This window comes from Anoplophora glabripennis, unplaced genomic scaffold, assembly GCF_000390285.2.
Source record: "Anoplophora glabripennis isolate ALB-LARVAE unplaced genomic scaffold, Agla_2.0 scaffold835, whole genome shotgun sequence".
Lineage (NCBI taxonomy): Eukaryota > Metazoa > Arthropoda > Insecta > Coleoptera > Cerambycidae > Anoplophora > Anoplophora glabripennis.
In genome coordinates, this window is record NW_019416977.1 from 26,402 (window position 1) to 52,399 (window position 25,998).

The 25,998-nt window shown below is 30.3% G+C and overlaps 1 long non-coding RNA gene across 1 annotated transcript; it reads right to left on the minus strand.

The window, feature by feature from the left end:
- Nucleotides 1-3,829: 3,829 nt before the first annotated feature.
- Nucleotides 3,830-4,820, minus strand: LOC108912927. Its single transcript, XR_001964590.1, has 2 exons — nt 4,640-4,820; nt 3,830-4,510 (listed from the first exon to the last, which is right to left on the minus strand). It is a non-coding gene; the product is annotated as an uncharacterized LOC108912927 (long non-coding RNA).
- Between the last annotated feature and the right edge of the window lie 21,178 nt (nt 4,821-25,998).

The following is a 25,998-nucleotide window of genomic DNA, read 5'->3' on the forward strand; positions in this document are numbered from 1 at the left end:
CATAATATAAAAACACTATTACCATAATGCGTATAAAATATAAAATGATTTTTATACGGTTCAATATTATTTATCTTTGTGCCGCTCGCTACCCACATCGATAGAATCTATAATCGTCTAGAGACCGAGTTACACTGAACGTCGATCTATATTCTATCTCTGTCTTTTGCACTTGGTAGTGAATAGGGAAATGCTTTTTTAGTGGGTGCAAACGGAGTTAATTTAACCCGTCCTGAGAAACGTCATAGCATAAGCGTAGACGAGGGGTCTAATTCCATGGCTATAATAAATTTATAAATTAAAAAAACACAATTGGGACGTTTTAATATGCTGTAATAATTAAAATGGATCAAAGTGCCTGTTATAGCAAACCGAAAAAAATATTAGATGTTATCTTTTATTATCTTTTTTCATTATTTTCTATATCTTGTTGCCTTTTACGCAGACACGCCAATGGAGTTTCGTTCCCGCCACGCTTCATCCCCCTTACTAGTCCAAAAGCTAGCGATGAATCACTCTCTATAATTTCGACCGTGGAGTATAGTCCCCTTTATTTAAATGTCCTTGGGAATTACTTTCTTCCATATCTTTCACATTTTGGTCTTTTCCTCCTCTTGTAAACTCAATCCGCGGACATACTGTTATATATAAATATACAGATTGTTTGTAAATAATTGCTAAATATTTTAGGTGGTGGTTGCCGAAATTATTTTGTGAAAAAAAGTTTCCGAGATACAGTGTTTAAATTTTAATTTTTTATTTATTTTTATTAATTATTTTAAGGAGTTTTAAAGATATCGACTCGAAATTTGGAAAACCGTTTTGGAGGGATAAACGTGCATTTTTGGTGTGATCCGAATATTTCTACTTGCACCAGTGGCGTTCGTGCGAGAATGCCACAACATTTTATAATAAAAAAATGGTACGCCACTGACTCTTTCCAGTTTTGATATTTTTTAAAAAATTCCGCAATCAATTTGGAATTAAATTGGTCTCTTCAATTTTTTCATAGGATGCATCGTTTTTGAGGAAAAAATAAAACATATTTTATTGCAAGTTGTGAATTTTTAATTTCTATTGATACACTATCTAGTAGGTTGCTGTCAATCTTTCTAAATAAAATACAAATTTCGAGTCAATATCTTTAGAACTCTGAAATAATTAATAAAAATAAATTAAAAATTAAAATTTAAACATTTTGTATCTCGGAAACGAAGCATATTTCGACCTACGTTTATATAAACTATTTTTCACGAAATAACGTTGGCAACCACCCTCTAAAATATTTCGCATTTATTTACAAACACTCTGTATAGAGCAGGAAGGGTAGTCTTGACTGACAAGTTAAGAAAAAAACCAGTGATGTATTTGGGATTGCAGTCAACATTACTAAGGGCCGGTATAATAAGAACACTATGTGTTGTTGTCAAGCTTTCGGAAATGTTTATTTCCTTTCTCAAGACATATAACGTGAGATTAATTTAAAAAAAAACATCAAAAACGAGAAATATAATAGCCTTGTTAAAATTTTGTACATTCTCTAAATTTAAAAACAATTACCTATACCTAACTATAGCCACATTATTTAAAACAATTTTCGAATCAATTTACACATTTAACGAAAAATACATTTTCATTGTAAGATATTTATAAATATAATTTTTTTTTTTTATTATTAATATTATATCAAAAATGTAGGGCAAATCTTTATATTATAAAATATTTTTAAATCTAAGAGGTATATGTTTATTCATTTTCATTATATTGTTATTACACCTTGTATATGCATTATTTTAAGAGGTGCTCGTGAATTAGTGAAGTAATCTTATATACTCGAATTCTAAATTTTACCAAATAATATTTCTATAATTTGTATTTTAAAAATTTGTCATTTTGATACATTAACAGCGAATTTTATAATTCTTATTTTAAAAATATAGCAGAAAACATGACTAATATTTGACTGACGTGTTTTTCACATCGACGTTGACGTTACTGATAATTTAAGGGGAAACAAATCATGATTGTTACTCATCGAAATGAAAGTCATCCGTTCAAGATATTGATAATAATTATATTCAAGGAAATGATAAATGATTTATTAAATAATAAAAATACTACCTCAAAAGTGCATTTGTACTTTTGAATAACAAATACATGGATATTGACTGACTAATTGAGAGAAAAAACCTCTGATGTATTTGGAAATGCAGTCAACAGTGCTAAGGAGGTCATTGCTCCTTTTTTCATTTGCAAAATTGTTTTAAATAATATAACCATATACTTATAACGTTTTTAATATTAAGTGAATGGACAAAATTTTAACGTTTCCTGTATCTCTCGGCTTTGATAGTTTTTTATAATTCAATTTCATGTTTTGTGTCTTGAGAAAGGAAATAAACATTTTCGAAAGCTTAACAACAAACATAGAGTATTTTTAATATACTAACCCTTAGCACTTGACTGCATTCCCAAATACAGTACTGGTTTTTAATATTATAGCCTTGTATAAATACAGCCTTGTTTGAGGTGATATTCAAAAAAAAGGAATACTTTCTCATAGCAAGTTTTCGCCCTCTATCCAATGGCACAATCAATTTTTATATTTAACGTTCCATTTTTCCAGGACCATCATCAACTTAATTTTTTTTAATACGACCCTGGAAATTTTACTACATTTTTTGCAAGCTTTCATGACTTCCAATACTGTACTGTCTCAGCCCGAACCAAATTCAGTTGTTTTGTCTCGAAAAATTCATTTTCAATATATTCGTTTCAAAATCTGAATTATTGATTTATATTTTCATGTTTATTGAATTATCGTACACTTTAAGTGTCGTTAGACCATGTGAAATCCATCTAGTTATTTAAACTATTATCACCTCGCGTTACAATAAAACATTTATTATTGTTAATTATTACCATCATCTGGTCATGCACAACTCGATAAGTTGTTGCGTCAAAATTAAAACATTATTACAATTTTAACTTTATTATGACAAATTAATTCTTAAATATGCATATGAACAACCAAAACACCAAATGAATATTATACTTTCAGTATTGTTCAAAACATTTCCGTTTTGGCAAAGGTTGAATATGAAGATCAGCGTAATATCGGAATTTATTATACCTGTTTTATTGTATGCGTGGTGGTAATTGTTTAAATGGTGGATTTCACACGGTCTAACGACGCGACGCTTAGAGTGTACGATCAAGAAACTAACATCTAAAAAAAGATTTGGTTAAAGGAACATTGAAGATGAATTTTTCAAGTCAAAACATATGAATCTGGTTTGGGCTGAGACAGTATAGTATTGGGGGACATGGAGGCTTGCAAAAAATTTAATAAAATTTCCTGGGCCGTATTTAAAAATATTGTTACGGGTTAAATTTAATTCAAAGTTAATTCTTATATCTTATTTAATAGTTAATTATTATTCTTTTATAAGCGGGTAATTCATACCGTGATTAATTGGTTGCCTAGTATTGTTCACCACAATCTATTTAAATTCGGCGAAAATCGGTGTTCTCTTATCGCCAGGACAAAAACAAGACCCCGGCCCCACGTTGGGCGCCATTTTTATTACCGGTTGGCCTATCTTAAACATAATAAAATAAAATAGAGGAGCATAAACTAAAAGATCTCCAATATCTCCTACTAAATTACATCATTACTTAAGGGCCACCAGCGATAGAAAAAAAATTATAGTGAGCAGCGATGGTAGCTACACACTTCGGCCAACTAGTCGGCGGGGAGTAGGTAAGAAGGGTGATAAATTTTTACCTTTAATTGTACTGAAAGAGGATAAAAAGAAAGTAATATGAGTAGAACAAAAAAAAAGTACACATATATTTTTATCAAAGCAATACGTTCATTCAAATAGTATAACACTGACAGTATGACAGTATAACAATTATATTTAATATAAAAAAATGAACAAAATTATCACATGTAGGATCTCTCTTAATAGGGCGAGATCTTTAGATATTTCTGCGTAACATATCTGATGTTCTACAATAATTTACCCGTGATTATTATAGTCGACGTCAACTGAAGGTGATCACTTTCGTCTTAACAAACATCCGCCTTTTGGCTTGCAATGGAGTAAATATGAACAGACATATACATATAAAATTCAATTAACACACAAATAAATAATGACTAACATTGTTACATAAAGTGAATAATTTTTCAGCTAAAGGATTTCTTGATAAATATTAAATAAATACTTTGTAGGCCCCAATAGGCTTTAAAAAGAAAAAGAAAAATATCCCTAGCACTTATCTGTGTTCACGGAAGGGCAGATCCTCCAAACTCCCACTCTGAAGTGGTTGGCCAGGTTTTGTCGGAGTAGATGCACCTCCAAATCACCCCTTCATGCAGGGTGGATGGCATTCGCCGGGAAATAGTGTACACAGCGGGAAGAGAGACCTCCTCCAAACTGTCGTCTGGATTCTCCAGATATGGACTACGGGGAAGATTACGTGCACCGTGGACCCCAATGTACTGATGTGAAATAAGGTTGAACATAGAAGATGCCAAGGAGAAGAACGGAGTTGCATAAGATCCAAGAGAAAAAAAAAGAAGAAGGAAAAAGCCCTAAAAGAAACATAAAATCGACTTTAATTTACATACCTATCAAATCAGACTAAATTACTCACTTCTACACCTCGTAGAAGGCTTCGGTATCAAATGTCTGCCTAAGGCGTGGTTCTTAGGTTCGTGCTGAGCCGTTTTGATCCGCTTTGCGAAATGCAGGAAATTACCCAAGGCACAAAATCTTCCTCACAAATGTGTAGGATACTTTTGTAATATTCCCAATTCAATGGTTAAACACATATAACATAAACTTTAACAAAAGTATCACCGCTCGAAGAACCTCTGCTGTATTCGACACCTCAGACAAAAGTACACACGGAAAGCGAGTAGGGATACAGCCTGGTAAAAACTAGATCGATATCGATAGGAAGAAAATAATCTACGAAAATAAATTAAAAGAGGACGTATACAGGAGGCACTACAGGAGACAATTATGGAATCCTTTTCCCTATTTATTATATACCCTAAATAAAGAGAATTAGTTCATTCTGGGACTACTTTTCAGTCCTCGCCGGGGTCTTGTTTTTGTCCTGGCGATAAGAGAACACCGATTTTCGCCGAATTTAAATAGATTGTGGTGAACAATACTAGGCAACCAATTAATCACGGTATGAATTACCCGCTTATAAAAGAATAATAATTAACTATTAAATAAGATATAAGAATTAACTTTGAATTAAATTTAACCCGTAACAATATGGAGTTGATGATGGTCCTGGAGAGACGAAACGCTACATACAAAAATTGATTATGCCATTCAATAGAGGGCAAGAAGTTGCCATGAGAAAGTGTTCTTCTTTTTTCAATATCACCTCAAACAAGACTGAAATGAAAAAAAACGGATTTCCAAAATTTCGTCTTTTTTCAAATATTTCGAAAACTAATCATGTTAGAATTCATTTTTAGAGGCATAATGTTGGTCCCTTGATTATGCAACCTCTATTTAAGCTACTTCGTATTTGTTACCGTTTCCTAGATCTCTGTAGTGAGAAGCGAATTTGTAACAGCCTGTATAGGGTGTTCATTAAGTACTTCTACAAAGATGAATATTTGACTAATTTTAAATAAAAGATTCATATGTACATTGGTCTGCAACGGCTTGGTTCTTGAGATATAGGACTTCCAAAAAAAAATATTTTTTTGGTATTTTGATCATATTTTTGTTCAGTAACATGGAAATTTGACGAAATTCGGGAAACTGGGAGTATTAATGATATTGCTTAATTTTTTGTTTAATGTCAGAGGGCGCCACATACAGTGTTGTACCTGGATTTAAATAACAATAACGTTTTTGTGTCGCACTGTATGTCATTTTTGGCTAAACATACCTATTCTCCATCCAATTTTACACACAAAAGGTACTCTTAGTATTTGTCGCTGAAAGCAGCCGTTTTGTAAAAAACGGGTTTAAAGTTAAACCTTCGTTGGAATTTGTAAGTTGAATCATTAAGAGTTTTTGAAAGACAAGTGAGAAATTTGTCTTTTATTGATTGAAAGAATTATGTGGAAATAATATATAAATAATTGCCCGAAACGAAATATTTACAGTTGCATACCAAGCTATTTGTAGTAAAGACATTTTTGACAATTTATAAAATTGAAAATAGGTATCAGCAAGTTTATTAACAATTAAAAGTGCCGCAAATACTGTAAAACAAAAATAGTTTTCTTTATTTGGATCATTTCACTACATTAAAAATTATACATTCACTTAAACTCTACTACCTACCGACAGTCAGTGGGGAGTTATTTTTAATAAAGTTATTTTTGTTCAAAAAATTATTTATTGCCTACTTATCGATATTAATTTTATCACTGTTGATAAGTTCATAAAGTTCATTTTGTGAGATATTTTATTTAGTATATTATCCATATCAGTTTAGGTACCTATAATAAAAGTTTAAGATACATGAATGCTGTATCATTTCATCAGCAAAAACTAAAAAAGACATTATTTTTCGTACATGTCTTTGTACACAGATTACTATTTTATTGTAGAGAAACTAAAACAAATATATTTCTTATATAGGACTTCTTATACAGAAAAGGTAATTCAAACCGTTCACTGCAGATTGTTTGGAAAGAACTATATTTTGTTTAGGCGCCCCTTTTCACGATACGAAGTCACGATTTTTCTTCACGACTCTATTGTTATTTGAGGCATTCAATTTAAATTTTGCATAAATTTGTTCCTATGCCAAAACATTGTTTGTGTAATTTTGATTAAAAATATTATAATTATATTTATAAATTTAAAGAAAAGTGGATCACAATCCAAAAAGTGGATTGTGATATCCCTACCTTTTTCACACACTTGTGGCGCAACTATATTATTTTTTATAATTTATTTATTTATTTCTGTATCATCCTTATAAATTCTTGACTTGTGGCTTATGGTTTATGAGGTAATGTAACTTACGTGGATATGTGGTATTAACCCACTTGAGGTTTTTTAATTTCCCAATTTCTCTTAAACGGCGAACTACGGAAGTTATCCTTAAATGTGCGTATTAGCTTGCAATTCGAATAAAATGATTTCAGTTTAATAAATAATTAATGATTTCAGCTTAATAATTAATCCTGTCAATGAATAACTGCATATATCCACACATTTTCCGAAATATTCGATTTTCTCTCATTAAATGAGATGCATTCGTAAGGGTAGTAGATATACTGAACATTTATTCATTTTTATTAAATTAACAAATTTCTTAGGTTTATCCTGTTTTCTTCTAGCTTAACTTACCTAAAATCTCAATTTTATATTAATCTCTAAAATTAGATGAAATGAACGTTAAACGAAAACTCTTGCCAATGTTGATATTTCAAAATAAATCAGTTTTTCTTTATAGTCCGAGAGCCCGCGGTACATTTTAGTGACCAATAGTACCAAGGATTTTCATTCATATGTAAGGTATTTTATGGTACATAAGCGAAACAACCTTCTACTGTCGCTCTTCGGGTGGAGGTGTGAGTAATAGGGCCACCCTCGCATTGAAAAATGCCAAAAAAAATAATAGTAAGTACCAAAGTTGAAGTTGTTTGTATACTTTGTTTATACATGTATATATAAATGATAAAAAAGCACGTTCAGCTGCAAAAATGCAGGAGGAAAACGCTTCAGCGCGTATAAACAGGTATGAAAATCATATTAAACAATTTTTTAATAGGTACCAAACGTGAAATCGATTTTAATGATGTATAGAACGTGTATGTTATAGAAACAGGCTTCAGGCGAGTACGCGTCGGGAGTATAGCCTCCAACTGAGGTCATTAACTTTTATTCAGACAGGTAGCGGGCCGCTCAGCGGGCCGTGCGTTTTCGAGAGTTTCACAGTCAGCTGAAGAATTTTCCCCTCACATAAGCCAGCTTATTGTTATTTTCGTTAATATTATGCACATACCTATGATTTTGTGAAATTTAAACTTTGATAGAATAAAAAAGTGAAGGTTTTTTGCAAAAATGAAATTGTACAAATATGTTCTATGTTACTCGGTAAAAAATATGATATTATTGAATGGACAACAAGGTATCTGTATGAGGACAAATGTTGCACAAAAAATGAATTAATTAATTATTTTATTCATCGCTATCATTGCCGCTTTCCTCGACATTACTTTTGTCGATATTGCTTTCATGTTCGCTCGAATCGATATCTATGCCTTCTTCTTTTTCCTCTGCTTTTGGAAAAACGATAAAAATGACGATAATATTAATCGACTATAGCAGAGACTATAAGTTTCGGTCTTCGACTGTAGCATATATAGGTGAGACACTTACAGTAATGCCGTAGATATAAAAACGTCGTAGATACGTTCAACTCTCAAAATATTTTTGACCATAGCTGAAAGCTATTGCTCCGACGCGTGCTCACCTACAGCTTGTTTTTATGACAGACGCGTTCTATACTATCTTTTATTGCTATAAACAAAGTATACAAACAATTTCGGCTTTGGTACTATTAATTTTTTTGACATTTTTCAACGCGGGGGTGACCCTATTACTCCCACCTCTACCCGAAGATTGGCATTTGACGGTCGTTTGGTTTATGTACCATGTAAGACCTCATATACATATGTGTAAAAATTAACCTTGGTAAAATGACTATCCTCAAAATGCCACTGGCTCTCGGACTAATGCCTAAATAAGAATTTTCACCTATATTCTCCTTTAAATAATGATCTTTTATCTATACTCTTAACAACGCTCTACGTAAAATCCACGAAGCAAATTAAGAAATTTGGTACATCAGTATAGAAGTATCTATTATTTACACATGAATTAGTTTTTCTTTTAAAATTTTTAAGTCAATTCTACAGATCATACAAATTAGTAGATGAAGCTGTTAACCACAGATTACTTTAGAGAAAATAACAAAACTTTGATTATGCCATTTTTAATTGTGTTTTGACATACTGTGTTAAAATTTTTACAAATGTTTATAAAGTTATACCATCACACTTTTGAGCAANTGAGATATTTCAATTTTAGTGAAAATGCAGGCATAGCGGAGAAATTTAATATTAGCAATAAAAAAATAATTTTAAGGAAGCAGCTTTGGAGGGTCTATTTTAGATCATTGAAGTTATAAATTATTATATTTGTCGTCACTTAGTATTATACAGGGTGTTCAAAAAACTGATGACTACTTCTCTCAACTTTAAACAGCAATAACTTGGTTATTTTAAATGGAACACCCAGTATATTTTTACTTTGGGAGTTGGGAAATTTAAAACTCTTTCGAACTATATATAGGTTCCCTATACATATCTCTAACGGTATTGGAGATATTTGTGCCGTTTCGTTTTTTATCGATTTTTTTTTGTAAGATATATCCACGAGTCTTTATCGAAGTCTTTACTGGATTGGTTTGGGTTATTCTTGATGACGTTTTTAAATATAAGGAGAAAAATGTGAATGCAATTAGATGGCGCACCTGCACATTTTTCATATTCAGTGAGAAATTATATAAATTAATTAATAATTAATTAAATTAAGTAATAAATGAGTCGGTAGGAATGGTCCATGTCAGTGGCTACCACAGGTGTCCAAACCTCCCGTAATAGACTTCTTTGTTTCAGGCTATAAAAAATCTTGTACACAGTGTTCCACCTACTACTTGCGATAATGTGAAGGGAAGGATTAGAGATACATTTGCCACAATCACCTCAAATATTCTAAAGAATGTGAGAATATCATATGAAGATAGAATAAGATGCTGTATTCAAGAGAATGGTTATCAATTCGAACATCTATTAAAATTTTTCTTTGTTTCTTCTAAAAGTAAAATTTTCTTTAATAAATATTTTTCATGTTCATAAATAATTCAGTTACTTACTACAAACATATTTATACAAAATTAATAACTATTTATAATTATTCTGCTTATAATACAATATTTTTTATTAGAAAACTTTTTTGAATATGTCATGATAATGTAAAAGGAAATTTTACTTTTAGAAGAAACAAAGAAAAATTTTAATTGATGTTCGAATTGATAACCATTCTCTTGAATACAGCATCTTATTCTATCTTCAAATGATATTCTCACGCAAATGCATATCTAATCCTTCCCTTTAATATAATCGCAAGTAGTAGGTGGAACATTGTGTACAAGATTTTTTATACAGCTCGCAACAAATAAGTCCATTACGGTGAGGTCTGGACTCCTACGTGGCCACTGACATGCATCATTCCTACTTATCCATTTGTTACTAAATTTTCGATTTAAATAATTTCTCACTGAATATGAAAAATTTGCAGGTGTGCCATCTAATTGCATCCTCATTTTTCTCAATATATTTAAAGAGGCGTCATGAAGAAGAACCCAAACCAATTCAGTAAAGACCTCTATAAAGAGTATAAAGACAAGTGGATACATCTTACAAAAAAAATCGATAAAAAACGAAACGGCACAAATATCTCCAAAACCGTTAGAGATAGGTATAGGGAACCTATACACAGTTTGACAGAGTATTAAATTTCCCAACTCCCAAAGTAAAAATATACTGGGTGTTCCATTTAAAATAACCAAGTTATTGCTGTTTAAAGTTGAGAGAAGTATTCAGCAGTTTTTTGAACACCCTGTATAATACTAAGTGACGACAAATATAACAATTTATAACTTCAAGGATCTAAAATAGACCCTCCAAAGCTGCTTTCTTAAAATTATTTTTTTATTGTTAATATTAAATTTCTACGCTAAGCCTGCATTTTCACTAAAATTGAAATATCTCACAAACAATAAGTCCTTTAATAACATTCAGAACCTTTAATAACATTCACCTATTTTTTTACGGTGCTTTCAAAAATGCATTAAAATACAGGGTATTCCATTTAAAAAAACATACCTTTGATATGATACGCTTTTCCTGGGCACCCTGTATATTTCAAAATATTTTTAAAATGTAGCCGTAATCAACCTACACATACCCACCTAAACAGGTTTTTATAACATTTGCCGTTTGCTCACTAGCGACCGAGGCGTTACTGGTGGCCCACCCTGTATATATATATATATATATATGTGTGAAAATCAGACTTGGTAAAATGACTACCTTCAAAATGCCACGGACTCAGACTATTAAGAAAACATGATGTGAAACATAATACCTTTAAGTCATAGGCATGCGTAGAAAAAATTTAATCAAGGTCAATGTGTGTATTGCAACCCTGTTTTCTCCGTTTGTGTTCCAATTTTCTTTACCCGAAATTATGCAGCATATGATGTAAATTCAAATCATTTTTTTATAATTTGTTATTTGCAAATATTTGGATAATTTTATAACAAATAATAATAAATCATTCTACATTTTTATCATTGGAAAAAGTACTTTTCTTTGAAATTTTTTTTGTCAAACATAAAATCTCACACTGCAAGTAACAAATAAACAAATATAAAAAACACATTGTATGGATTAAAATTAATGATGTATGGTTTTACTTTTATTTGTTTTTTTTCTGCAATATTTTTTATTACAAATATACTTTCATAAAAAAAAACAATCCTAGAATGATAATGTTGATGCAATGTTTATTTTAATTGATTTTAATTTTGTCGCAGATGGCAAAATATTCAGTAAAAACTAAAATTATGTAACAAATAAATAATTTCAAACACTGTTGTAGTTTTGTTTTAGAAAAGTTACATTCAGTTGTTGAAAATATTACCTTGAGTTTTATTATTGCTATACGCTTATTATTGTGCATGTTTCCTATAATTTATTTTCAAGTAATAAAAAATCTATAAATATATCCAAGTCTGTTATTCTCATTACTATTTTCAAAATTTATTTCGCCATCAAAAACAAATTTCCATCTGCCTTTTTGACTGATTTCCACTTACAAGAAGATGCCCATGTTAGCCCACCTACTCTATATTAATCATGTCGGATAATAACAAGCAATATTTTCTTAACATCCTAAACAAACTTACAAACCCTAATTGTGAGGATGTGATTATGAAATGAACACAACATTTTCCACGATAGTTTTTAGTGACAAACAATTATGTAAAATGACGAACATGTTACCTTTTTTAAATTAAACTAAACCCTTATAAATCGCAACAAGGGCGTGTAGTCTAGCATCTTCAGGGTACTTCAAATTGGAAGCCTCAATATTGTTGCCTCAGAAACCGTCAAAAGAGATATATTCGAATTGCTGAAAATTGCTCACTTTATATTATAACAATTAACATATCTATCTACAGAAATCAAAATTATTGTAGCGAAAATCGCCCTAATGTACATTGCTTATACATTTGTTTACTTATTTATTTCATGACGTTTCTAGAATATGTTAGAAACCTATGGAAATTTTGAACAACATAGAAAAATGTATAAACAGTTGCGCCAATGAGCAAAAGAGTTTTGAAGAATAAGTTGTAATTTTGTTATGGTCAAAGTTATCAGTCAATCATCAACTTTTATATTATAATTGTGCCAAATAGAGGAAATTTAATATAAATTGATATTGTAATAGTCGGATTCTGAAGAATATTAATTTGAGAAGACAGCGAGTGCTAGGAGTACAAGATCTTAAACAGCAGAAACAGAACAGAACAGAAATTAAACAGCTTACGAAAATGATGAATACAATGTAGGGCGTGACATGAAGACAGGACAGGATGGACTAAAGTTTGATATGAAGATAGGTCAGTGTACATTGATAGCTGATAAGGGAAAGATGAAAAACGAACGAAGCGACTTGAAAAATTGAATAGATGGTATGAAATATGACATGAAGGAACAATTAGATGACAAGTCAATACGATGAATAACATCATGAAAAGGGATTCAAAGACGCGGAAAGCCGATTCGACGACATTGAAAAAGAAGTAAAACATAGGTATGTATAAAGAACTTGAAAAAGTTAAAACATGGTGACTTGGCGGGAACCGTCAAAAATAAACAAATTCATCAAGTTTCAGCCAAAATGCAGCTCCAGCTAGTAAATCTTCTCAGCAATCCTACATGAAACTGATTAATACCGCAGCGAACTGGATTGATCACTGTCAGCCGAGCAGATTTAGACTGTTCTGACTGTTCCATTAGCAAGGAACTTATAATAATTAGTAGCCGATGAAACAGCACCCCATCAACATTGGAGCTCTTTTCGAAAGTATCACCGTAGACGTCGGATCGTTTCTCCGAACAGAATCTGGAAATTATAACGCCTGGTATTCAGTAAATGACCAGAAGTATATCCCATTCCAAGAGGCGGTGACGGTAGTAGATGTTCTATACGGTGATGTCAACGACATGGTCTAAGGATACAGAAAGGACCCAGAGCGACAATGAAAATCATTCACGTAGGCCGTTTAGCGCAATACCGAGCACCTGTCAGATAAGATTGTAAACTGTTATATAACAATTATCCTGAATAAAGGAAATTTGATACATTTTCATTAGTCTGTGTGATTGTTTGAAATTGTGTAAAATTTCATATCAATTTTGTCGTCCGCATTTCGTTTTCCTATTCGAATATGGATCAGATTTATAGTGTGATGTTTTAACTTTCAACAATCAACATTAGTTTCGTTTTGTTTTCTTAATATTTTAAGTCCATTGAATTCCGCCAATGATGATACATTATTGTCGTTGGTGTTGTGGTTTCTTCAATGATTCAAAGATTTATTTCTACATTGATCTTTCAAATTTGAAAAATAACCTAGAAGAATACTCTGATAGATTATAATTTATATTGAAATAAAAGTTACAAGTATTAAAATAACTTGCTATTTGCAATAACTTTTCCAAAATTATTTTTATAAAATCATGTTATTATTTTTTTGCAATTTCATAAACTAGACAAGACTAATTTATATTACAACAAAGGCTACAAAAGTAGCGGATTCAATAACATTTATCCTAATATGTATAAGATAGGTCTCATTGCAATTTTATCATTTGATCATTATTTATTATTTTATGAACACTTCTGAATATAAATTGTAAAAAAGGATGTAAATTCCAACATTCTTGAAGAAAACAGTGCCATGATGAGTTTTTTTACCCGAAAAGACACAGTATGAGAAATTCAATAGCGCAGAAATATTACCTATTAGATGTGTATTTGAAATAATTCCATAATCAACTACAGAAGCGTGGTATTAACAAAATAGTTTTCTATATTCATCTCCAAATAAACTCGGAAAAAGGCAAAATCGCAATACGAAAATTTCACCTTTTTCAACTCAAACTGATGAGGATATTTTGATTTCTCTTTGGGAAATTATTCTAAATTATTACCTACTCTATAAATTACGCAACTTTATCAGAATTGTCTGACAGTTTCCATGAATTTTAGGCTCTTAAATACATTGCGGTATTCATATTTAAAGAATGCTGATTTCATAATAATTGGTAATTATACAAAATCCTTTTTATATGTATTTTTGGCATCATGTCCGTAATGATGTATTATCAACTACATAACCTCCAGGTAGTGGACGTCTACATATTGTTGCTAAGTATATACTTGTAACTAGTTTTTTTAACTGCTTAACATTTAACATGACAGTGCAAAATTCAATTTCTCCAGTCGTTGATTTCTCGTCAATCTGTCGGTACGCAGGCATACCGTTCGAACGTACACGAAAGTAATTAGCATACCAAATATGGACTAAATCGGTTTCATACGAATGTTAATTTAATTTCTATAATTTAGAAATTGTTATGTTTCGTGATTACATTATTATGGATATGGATATAATGGTACCAGCTGACATAAATCAAGGTAAACGATTTTTTAAATTGGTTTTCGAGCAAGAAATAAAGTGTTTTGTTGTAAAAAGGCTGAAACTGGAATTTTTGTAAATAGTATTTATAGTGAATATCTTACTACTCCCTCTTCTAACTACAAAAAACCTTATATAGATTATTTTTTAATAGTTTTAATATAAACGTAAATTGTACTTAATAATTGTTATAAAAAAGATTAACAGTACTGATAAATAATATTGCATTATCTTGAAAAAAATATTTATTTTTATCTTAATAATTTTTTAAAATAAACACCTAAGTTCTAAAGAAATATCACAGATAACAAATGCATTTTAAGTACCTACTCACCAACGGTTAAAAACAGTACTTATATTTAAAAAAGTATATTTCCACATTACATGATAGGTTATAAGATCCGTAATTAACTTAATATTCTGTATTATATATATATATAATACATAATAATTGTTGACGGTATAATTAGTTGTTCTGGAATTTTATTGGAATTATATTTCAAATGACATCAGTAGTTATGGGGAAATACTATGTATGTTATTAATTTCCAACATTAGTCGCACGTTTAGGAAAGACCTACAAATAAACAAGTGGCTTATTCGAGGATAAGTAGCTATTTAATGAGTTTGTATTTTTACAGACAACAATATGTAAATTTCTTAATTCATAAATATTGAAAGGATTTTTTTGTGTCAAAACTGTTACAGCTATTCACTTCATGCATTAATATTATTGAAAATTGTCAAATAACTGCTAGCTAAATAAATACAAAAAATACCACTGAAATACCGCGAACAAAAAGTCAAAGGTTATAAAGGTGTAAAAATTATGAAAATCCAATGGCAAATTTGTAATCAGAATTCCTAAGAACCTTCAGACTATTTCCTTTCAGTGATCTAAGTGAACTGTAATCGTTTTTTGCCGACAAGGAAGATTCGGGGTTCTTTGTACACCATTTTAAGTTGTAAAGCTTCAATACTATTTGTAATAGTACTTCCTAAAAACTCCAGACATTACTTTATGTGAGATGTAGGTAATCGGTTTTTTTTTGCAGCAATGAAGGATAGTTGGAGTTCCTCTTCCGTCATATTGATTCCGCCATTTTGAATTTCAAAACTGCAATAGCAATCTTGTTATCTGAGAATCCAAAAGTCCCCGGACTCTAACCTTCAAGTATCCTGAAATCGTGATGATATGGGTTTTATGTCCGCCTTATTGGATCCGCCATTTCGAATTTATTTCCGATGATAGATTCGTAGTCAGCGGACCCAAGAACAGTCTAATTATGCATTGGGGATATATTCCCCCATTTTTGAAAAATATATAAATGTTTTTTTCTTATAAATTTACCATGAAGAGTTAATTTTGTAGGCGCCATATTTGATCGACCATTTTGAATTTCTCAAAACGCCACTTTTCTTATTCGTCTAAATCGGTCAAATCAAATTTTGTGTAGGTAGGGTAATCGATATGATGTGAAATGTCCCATACATATATACATTACCTATATTATTTTTCAAATAGAATGACCCATATTAATTGTCATGGGTGAATGCAAAATTGAATTCGCTTTCGACTAATATAAGGTTTTCAGAAGTTTTCCAGAAAAATCATGTTCTTTTCTAAAGTCCGAAAAAGTAGCTATGTAACAGCGTCAAGAAGTTGTTGTAGTAGTAGCAAAGGTGGAAAATTTCTTTGCTGAGTTATTCAAAAAAATTATTCAAAAAACGAAAAAAGTAAACAATATATTTTTTTTTGTCTCAAAACTCAAGTCAATGCTTATGGAAACAAAAACAAATTTATAACTATTGGTTATAAATAATAAAGGTAAGTATAGTTTCCGATTGTCAGTTGTACCTGGGTGTAAGGAATTATTTTAACATAAAAAGGATAGAAGAAAATATTTTAATATAGTAGTCATTGAAGCTGAAAATCAGCTGTAACCTGGATTTGCATGAAAATTTAGAATAAGGCTCATCTTAGGCTCAAGTTCAAAAGTGACATAAGCCCGATTGACGCTTTTTGTTTTTTAGGGGTAAAAACTACTACGTGAAAAAAATTGAAAAAATTATGTTTTAAGCGTTTTATTGATAAAAATCTTGTTCAAACACACAGATTAAATAATGTTCTATGTTCTCGAACATGTTTTATGATGTATTTGATCTTTTCGACCCTTTATTTAACCCTTAAAAACTACCCCTATGCAAAAAATAATGATAAAAAATTACTTTTTAAAGATTTGGAATTATTAAATCGTGCAATTATTTAAAATAAAAATTACATTATAGCTAATAAAAGAATTTCTCCCTTTCAGCCCCTAAAAACCACCCCTGTATTGACAAAAATGATAAAAAATTACTTTTTAAAAGCTTGGAATGCTTTAACTTTAAAATAAAAATTCCCTCATTGCTTATGAAAGAATTTGTATCTCATAACACTTTTCAACCCTTATAAATCACCCCTGTGCTAAAAAAATGATAAAAATTTACGTTTTAAATCTTCACTGTAAAAAATAATTACAGCAAAAATAGATGGCAATTTATTTACCATTCACCAATACCAATCACTGTAATTTTCTTATCGATTGTGATTTTACAAATAAAATGTAAATGTATATACATTGTAATTTTATTTTGCAGTGTAATTTTCCGTTTTATAAATGTAATATTAGTTTTGATTTTATAATATAAATAGTAATTTTATAATGTACTTTGTTTAATTACTTGTAACATTCTTAAGTAAATTTACAGCCAATTGTAATAACACTATGATTATACAAAATAGAGAGTATTTTAACAATGTAACTTGCAGAATTAGATACTTGTAAAATTGCAAAGTAACTTTAAGGTCAATTGTATAATTACATTGTAATAATAATATGAATACTTCGGTATAGGAGGTTTCTATTATATTCCGAAAAAAACAGAAAAAGTAGCAAATATGTTTCGGGCTCAATTTTTGAAAAAAGCTGAATAGCTAGAATCACATTTCGATATTTTGATTTGTTTAAGAGATACCTACAGGATGTTTTTCAATGTTGTTTTTTTTTATTATAGCTCTGTAACTTTTCAATTAAGAAAATATTTATACGTTTGTTCTGCAGGTGAAGTATCTAGTGGCTTGCGTAATATTTTTTATAACTTCTAATTTTTCCGTTAACACAAACTTATAGATATATTTTTTTAAATGGAACATCATACGTGTTTCCAAATATTTTATTCGGCTTGAAATTTATTTCATCATCATACATGAATACCTATTTCCGCAATATTTATTTCAGTGTAAACATAAAAATTATTTTTTTATAATTCAACTATTTTATCATATCTATACATACCTACCTAATTCATTGTGTCGTCACGGATTAGACAAAAAAATTGTTGGTATTTACAACTTGAACATAATTTTATGTATACATATCATGTACGATACATCATTCGAACTATAGGATGTTATTAAATTATTTTTACAATTTTGCGCAAACCACTGGAATCTACATAAAAAAATTAAATATAACAATCTCATTAGAAAACTTAAACATTTTCAAAAATAAGTAATTATATGGCCACATTTAGAAAGACCTAAAATTAAAAGAAATGTTCTGTGTCAAAACGAAGCAAGATGTTGAGATGTAATTTTCGTCGTTCAGCTTTTCTCAAAAACTATTCCCGCGACATTTGTACTATTTTCTCTAGCTTTTCCGGGAATAAAAGAAATCTTCCAAAAGTGTCGAAACTGACAACTCGTAGTCAATTTTAAAAAAGTTATTTTTAAGGACATCTTGTTTATAACGCTCAAATTCACTAACAGTGTTTTGACATAAATAGGTACCGGTACTTAATATATTTTTCTGGACAGTAACTCCCTTATAATAGATGAATATCCCTACATGAGAAAAATCAGGAATATCGTAAGGAGTTAACAATTGTTACTTACCTTAAGTAACTTATCAGACTTATAATGTTATTTCAAAAGTAAAAAATGTTCATATTAAGTAATCTACGTATACGAATAAAAATAGCTTTTAATGTTAAAAAAATACCCTTAATAGTAATACTGAAATTAAAAGATATATTATAATATCTTCAATATATGAACATACTGAATTAAACTGGGACATATGTAAATTTATTTTGCTTATATTTTTAGAAAAGAAAAGCATATATACCTAAGTGGTATGATATGAATATATTTTACTTTTTGACAGAGTAATAAAGACGTAGGTATGGTTCATAATATTATTAACTACACATCTTAAAATCCTGCTTTCACAGCTCCAATAATATTTTTATTCTTTTTTTTATTGGCATATATTATCACAAATATTATGCAATTTTAAATAAGGGTTTATAGAGTTTAGAATAAATATAGTTAGATTATATAAAATAAAATATTATGGCTTTACAAGATTTTTTTATTTAAATTTGGTACTTATTGTCGAAAAAATTCCTCGAATATTTTTTGCTCAAAATTTGATTCTCTATCGATTTCAGCGTAATTTTTGAAAAAAAATTCCACCTCAGAGAAAGGATGTCAACCCCCAACAAGGTGGAAGCTGAAAGCGTCAATCGGCGCTATGTCACTAATGTTCATTAACCTTTTCTCTAACTATCTGCCAAATTTCAAGTCGATTGGTTCGGTTTTAAAGAATTCGGAAGTGAAAAGCTTCAATGACTGTACTAATAGGTAATAAAACAATTTTATAAAAAGGACGGGGAAAAAAACTTATAAACTAAAAACATAATGTGCTTAAATAATATAAACTGTTTTAACAAAAGATGTTCAAATTAGTTGCCTTCTACCTCATGACAAAGATTAGCACGATTTAACATTAAAGCATGAACCCTTTGCAGCACCTATTAGATTATTATTAACGCGACAGCAGCGTTCATACGGGTTACTACATTTTCTGGATTTACGACAGATTCGCTGTAAATACTTTTTTTAATAACCCCAAAAGAAAAAATCTAGGGGATTCAGATCTGGTGATCTAGGAGGCCATGCTATGGGTCCACCTCTTCCAATCCATCTGCTTGGGAAGTTTTAATTCAGATAATTTCTTTCTCGTAACCCGTAATGTGGCCGAGCTCCATCATGTTAAAATCAGCAATTTAGTCTAACTGCTAACGGAACATCATCCAGCAATGGGAATGGTAAGTTTTCATTTAAAAATGCTAGATACAGCTCCGAATTAACTCAATTGGGCAGAATTTGTGAACCAACTACATAACTGTTTATAACCTAGCCCAAATGTTTATTGACCATCGTCTTTGATATGATAGTTAAGGAATTAAATGAGTATTTTCCAGACGCCATTCGTGCATGTTATGAGTACTTATGATTCCTGTTTCTGTAAATCAGGATTCATCGCTTCATAAAATATTATATAATAAATGTGGACCATAGTTGACACAGTTCAACAACAACCTACAAAAATTTACTCGTAGCGGCATATCCTCATCATGTAAAACTTGAACTTTTTGAGGTGTAAACGGATGCAGTCCATTTTTTCTTAATAATCTATGAACTGTATTTTTTTGGAAATGATTTTGAGCTGAAATAACTCGAAGGCTTGTACTACTTAGATTCTGCCGCAACTAATTCAAGAGATCGGCATTTAGCCCATGTGGACGTCCGACTACTTTTTTCGAGAATTTAAAGCACCTGTTTCCAGTAGTTGTTGCTCAACGCGTCTTATAGTTTTTGCATCGAGGAAACTGCCTCAGCAGAAGCATTATCATTACATGCATCCAAAGGTTCCGACATATCAACATTATCTCGACTACAGTAGAATTTTTCCATCTTTAACACATCAAAGACAGATTAACTTCATCTGTCACAGTAACAGAATATCTGATTGCCATAGCATACCAGATCACTTCGTTTTAATACAAGTAGTCTGTATTATTTTATTCTTCAAAAACCATAAAAAAAATAAGTAATGTATGAGTGGCAAGCAAATATGGCTTAGTTGGCATAGTACTCGTCACTCTCCTAAGCTGTGAAAAAAAACCTATAATAATTCTTTGTATTATTTATTATGTAGCTAAGTTTGTAGCAAAATTATAGGAATACTTAAAATGTAGTAGTTTTTATTCAGGCTGCAATTATGGAGGTAATAGAGCAACAAACAATGCCAAGAGTAAGTCTCTTGAAGCATAGATCTCTTTTGAGAAAAAAAAAATCAATTTTCACTTTTTTAGTTTTTGAATATTTTTTTTTTTTTGAAAAACTAAACAAAGAAAAACAATCCGAAAATTTTCCAGTTTTGATTTTTGATTTGCTTTTGTCCCTTTCATCATATCCCAGAAAGACGGGCGTCACTTTTGGGATATGATTTTGTATATACATATATGTATATGACACATTTTTCATTAAACTTTAACTTTGCGGGGTCATTTGGGTAGACAGATTCAGTAAAAAAAATTGACCTTCACGTAACTTCGGAGGGTCAAATGGACCCCACACATGATACATCATCTGAACGTAGAATTTTCCGCTTTTTCCTATTCCGGGGTTGAAAATAAGGGTTTCCATTAAAAACTAAGTTGACCTTGAAATGACCTTAACAATGACCTTCAAGGTCACGACTATATGTGCCCCTTGGAGACCAGCAACTTTTTATCTGAACCATTTTTCACATAACATTTCTAAACTGGTATACATAATTTTAAACTCTTTACAGTTACAGTGATATTTTTTTATTACAAACACTTATGATAGTAAATTAAGCGCGCCTATTAATTTTGCAGAAAATCCAATGGCGTAGTTTTTCTGAGGGTTTTAATGACAAAGCGCCCCTGAATCTCCGCCACTGGTTGACAGATTGATATATAGAAATACACCGAATTATTACCTTTAGTTAGCTACATAATTTCCCCAAATTTCGTTATTTCAGAGATAATTGAGAAAATGTTTTTTTTTTATGACATAGACTTAGGATACACCCTGTTTATGTGAGAAGGAATCGTATGTGAATAATCTTGTCATATCTTAAGTACCCGTTCTACCGTTGCTGAAAATAGCTTGGTAGGTACATTTTTTGTTTTTATTTTTTAATTTTTCTAATTTTAATTAATTTAGATAAGAATCTACGACGAATGTTAATTTAGAATGTTTGATTTACATACATACGTTTTGATAGACACGCTTAATGTCAAATGTGAGAGCCACTTCTCAAAACCAGTCCTGCTCTGCGCACATATAGGTAATTACATAATTCAGATGTTAATTCAATTTGTTCCTCGTCATTTAAAATATGGTAAAATGTAAAAGAAAAACAGATAATAGCGATTTTCAATTACATTCAGCATTGATATTCTACAGAGAAACAGCTAGCAGAAACAACAATTTGTTTTTTAGCGTTTCAGTGAGATTACAAGACACAGTATGTATAAAGTTATTAACAACATTAGTAGGTAGTCTAGCGTTTACGATGCCAGGTTATGGCATTGCATTATGAGAATGAGCATGAGATGGTGACTCGACAGAATACTTCTGTTCACTACACAAGCGAAACGCAAGCTTTTCGGCGGCGTTCATTTTGTACTCCGATGCCTGTTGATCTAGTGACCTAATAGGCAACAAAAACAAGTGTAGCCTAAATATATCGCGTGCTATCTATAGGGATTTAACCTAAAATTTAATTCAAAAACGGTGTGCTTCAACTGTTATTATTTAGCAGTTCAGTTGTTTAGTGAATGTGAGTTGTTTTTATAAAATAAGTATTTTTACACAACTACTTACATCCAAGTAGCAACAGATAAAAAGTGCTATACAAACATTGAGATTGATCTATCTTCTGATATGGGATTATATGAAGGTATTTATAAATTATTTCGTTAACTTATCAATTCTTATCAACTTACAGTAATTTTATACATTTCATACGTGATATAACATTTATCTGAATTTAAGTTTGGTGGCTGCTACAGTTTGTGTTACAATGTCTTTAGCATACAAATTTTATAAAGAATTGCAACGTAAGTACAAAATACGCAATACCTCATGATAATCTATCAACATTTATATTCTTACTTAATGACACTTTATATACATATATCATATTTTTAACTTTAATCGATTAGCATGTTACCGCCACGTGCTCGTTTATCTGTAAGTCAACAAGTTAGTGACTAAAATATTTCTTTTGTTTAACAAAATAAATTGAAGTTACTAAATTTGGAAGAAACATAAATTGTTCCATTAGATACCAACTTTTCTTTAAATATACAGTTCCAGATGGAAATGTATACTAAATATAGTTAAGTACTATTTGTGCGTGTGTATAAGTGCATTAAACAAAGCGATAACAATTGTGTAAAATGACATTTTAGAATTATTAATCCAGGACATATAGTTACGGACTGAGGTTAATGTTCATTAGTAATGCTCCGATTCAAAAGAATTTAAGAAGATGTAAAACAGATACTTAATACCTACACAGTTATTTTATATATTTCTATCGTAAAACTAATAATTGTAATTGTATCTTAAAGTAGGTACTTTGTTTTGGTTTTCATACCCATATTCTCTTACTTAATACTTAATGTAAGTATAAGTATTAAAAGAAAGATTTAACTAACAACTAAGGAACAACCGGTACATTTCTGCAATGCCATTTATAGATATAAGCTTTCTAAAAACTAGATAATTAATGCACATCCCACTTGTGACGTTTATTTTAAAAGTCTATCTAGGGCAGGGGTCGACAAGTAATTTTAGGTAGAGTCCAGATATTTTTGAAAATTTTTAATGAGGTCCAGAAAAAAACCCGTATTCCTTACTAATTTTTTGTTTTAATTTGCACTCACAAAATAATATGAAATACAATGGATAGGCATATATGTATTAAAAAATCAATGGGAGAAATTACATTTGCGGTCTTGAGTCAGTTTTTTTTACTAACCTACTAACCATTAAAAAATGATAAGGGTCGCACTCAAATGTATTGTTATCTACAGAAAAATATTTTTTAAATTTGAGTAATTATACTTTAAAAAAATTTTTGGCGGTCCAGTTTTTTACCTTTTGCGGTCCGGATCTGGACCGCGGTCCGCCAGTTGCCGACCGCTGGTCTAGGGAATACATTAGTGACTGATCTCTAAATTATGAGTTAAACAGTAATTGAAAAAATAGACTTTAGTTTTTTTTTATAAAAATCAACGTGAATATAATACATCCATGAGAAAATGCATATTTTTTCAGCATAAACCAATTCATTCAAACTAGTTCGTTTGTATTTGAGAAAAAAACTTTATTCTTCAAAATTCTAGTAGCTCTATTATGATTATTATTATTATATGATACGAGTTTGAGTTGAGAAAAATGGGTCTGCATGTACAAAAAGTCAAATAGCCGAGACAGCATCAAGAAGATTATGCATGTTACATGCATCAACCGTGTGTTCACCTTGGTGTTCACGAATAGATTGGAAAGAGAAAAACTTTTATTTTTAATTTTATGAAAATAAAAAAATTCTGCTTCTCTTCAAATGTACAAAATGTACCTAATTTTAATAAACCAACAAATACAAAATCTGATTTTCATGCATTTCAACAAGACTTGATGTATATCTGTTATACACTTAAAAATATAGGTATATAATATAGATATATAATATAGGTAAAAGTATAGCAAATATATACACATCTCTCCGACTGCTGGTGACTTAATCGCCGAGTGGCCGGTATCGTAACGTCTTTACCTGTTCTCCCGAAGTGTTGACCTTTTTAAGGGTCTTACAAATTCAGAATTAAATATATCACTTATTATTAATCCTATTGACCTAATTTTTTTAAGATATAAGTGGTTAAATACTATCAGAAAATGAAATAAAAAGTTTAAAATTATATATCACTGAATGGGCCTATTGAGAAAGTTTCGATGACTCTGAAAATTGGTGGTGCTGGGTTTTTTTGTGTGAGAATTACGAATTTGAAGCTTATTTTGACGTTGTTGCTAGAAGGCGCTAGTTTCACCGTATTATATAGGTAAATCAAAACATTTTTTTAATCTGTTGAGCTATGCTTAAAAAAGTTAAAAATCTAAAAGAACGTACCCATTTCTGATAGTTGCGTGTAAAAATTAAAACGTACAAAAAAGTTACAGAAGAATATTCACATAGGGTTGTAGTAAAAGAATGTATGATTTAACCTAAAAAGGAACATAATCACTGAATACTTCAAATTTTTCTCAAATCGGTAAACTGGGTTCTGAGTTATGGAGAAAACATGAAATAAAAAAAACTTTAACACCCTGAAACTTTTTTTGTAACGTTTTTCGTTTAAGCAAGTTTGGTTAAATCGACACCATTTGGGTTCTAAATTATTGTACCCGTGAATTATGTAAATTCGTTAGGTGACACCCTGTATATTACAATTGTATACATTTTTTTCTTATTATTTATTGTAAAATATTCCAGCCTAATTTCGGGGCACCGTATACTGTTATAAATTTCAGCGCCATATTTCTAAATACTAAATATTGCAACTTGCTTTATATGAGAAGAACTGCCATCGATGTAATAATAACAAAAACTATTTGTATTCTAATCTAATCAGTTGTTAATAAATGAAACTGATATGTAAAATTGATACAAAATGAAAAACATCGTTATTTGTCGTCGTTCATGATAACCGAAACAAACTTTTAAATTGTAAAATTAAATATATTTTCATTAACAAAAATATTATTAAAAACTTAAGAGGCTTAGTTAAATTTAAGAAAAAATTATATAAAACTGAATTCACAGAAATCAAAATATGTATACGTAACACGTAACAAACTATTAAGTTACCAGAAAGCCAAATCACAGACACTTTCTATCTGGAATTAAATTGCATTGCAATAAAATAATAAATCAATTGTAATTTTCTACAGGCTCTTCTTTTTTATTGATAAATTTATAGCGCTTGCTACGCGCATATATGCGCCACTAGTTGATAAGCGTATTATTATAAGAAATATAATTAAAGGACATTATTTTTTTATGGCACCTATATGATTGCTATAGTAACAAGAGTAACTCTATGTATCATAAACCACTTAATATATATGGATGATATAAAAATATACGCCTCTATGCGAACACTATTGCAGAAATCAATCAATCTGGAACAAATCGAGGAAACACTAAACAATGAAAAAGTGCT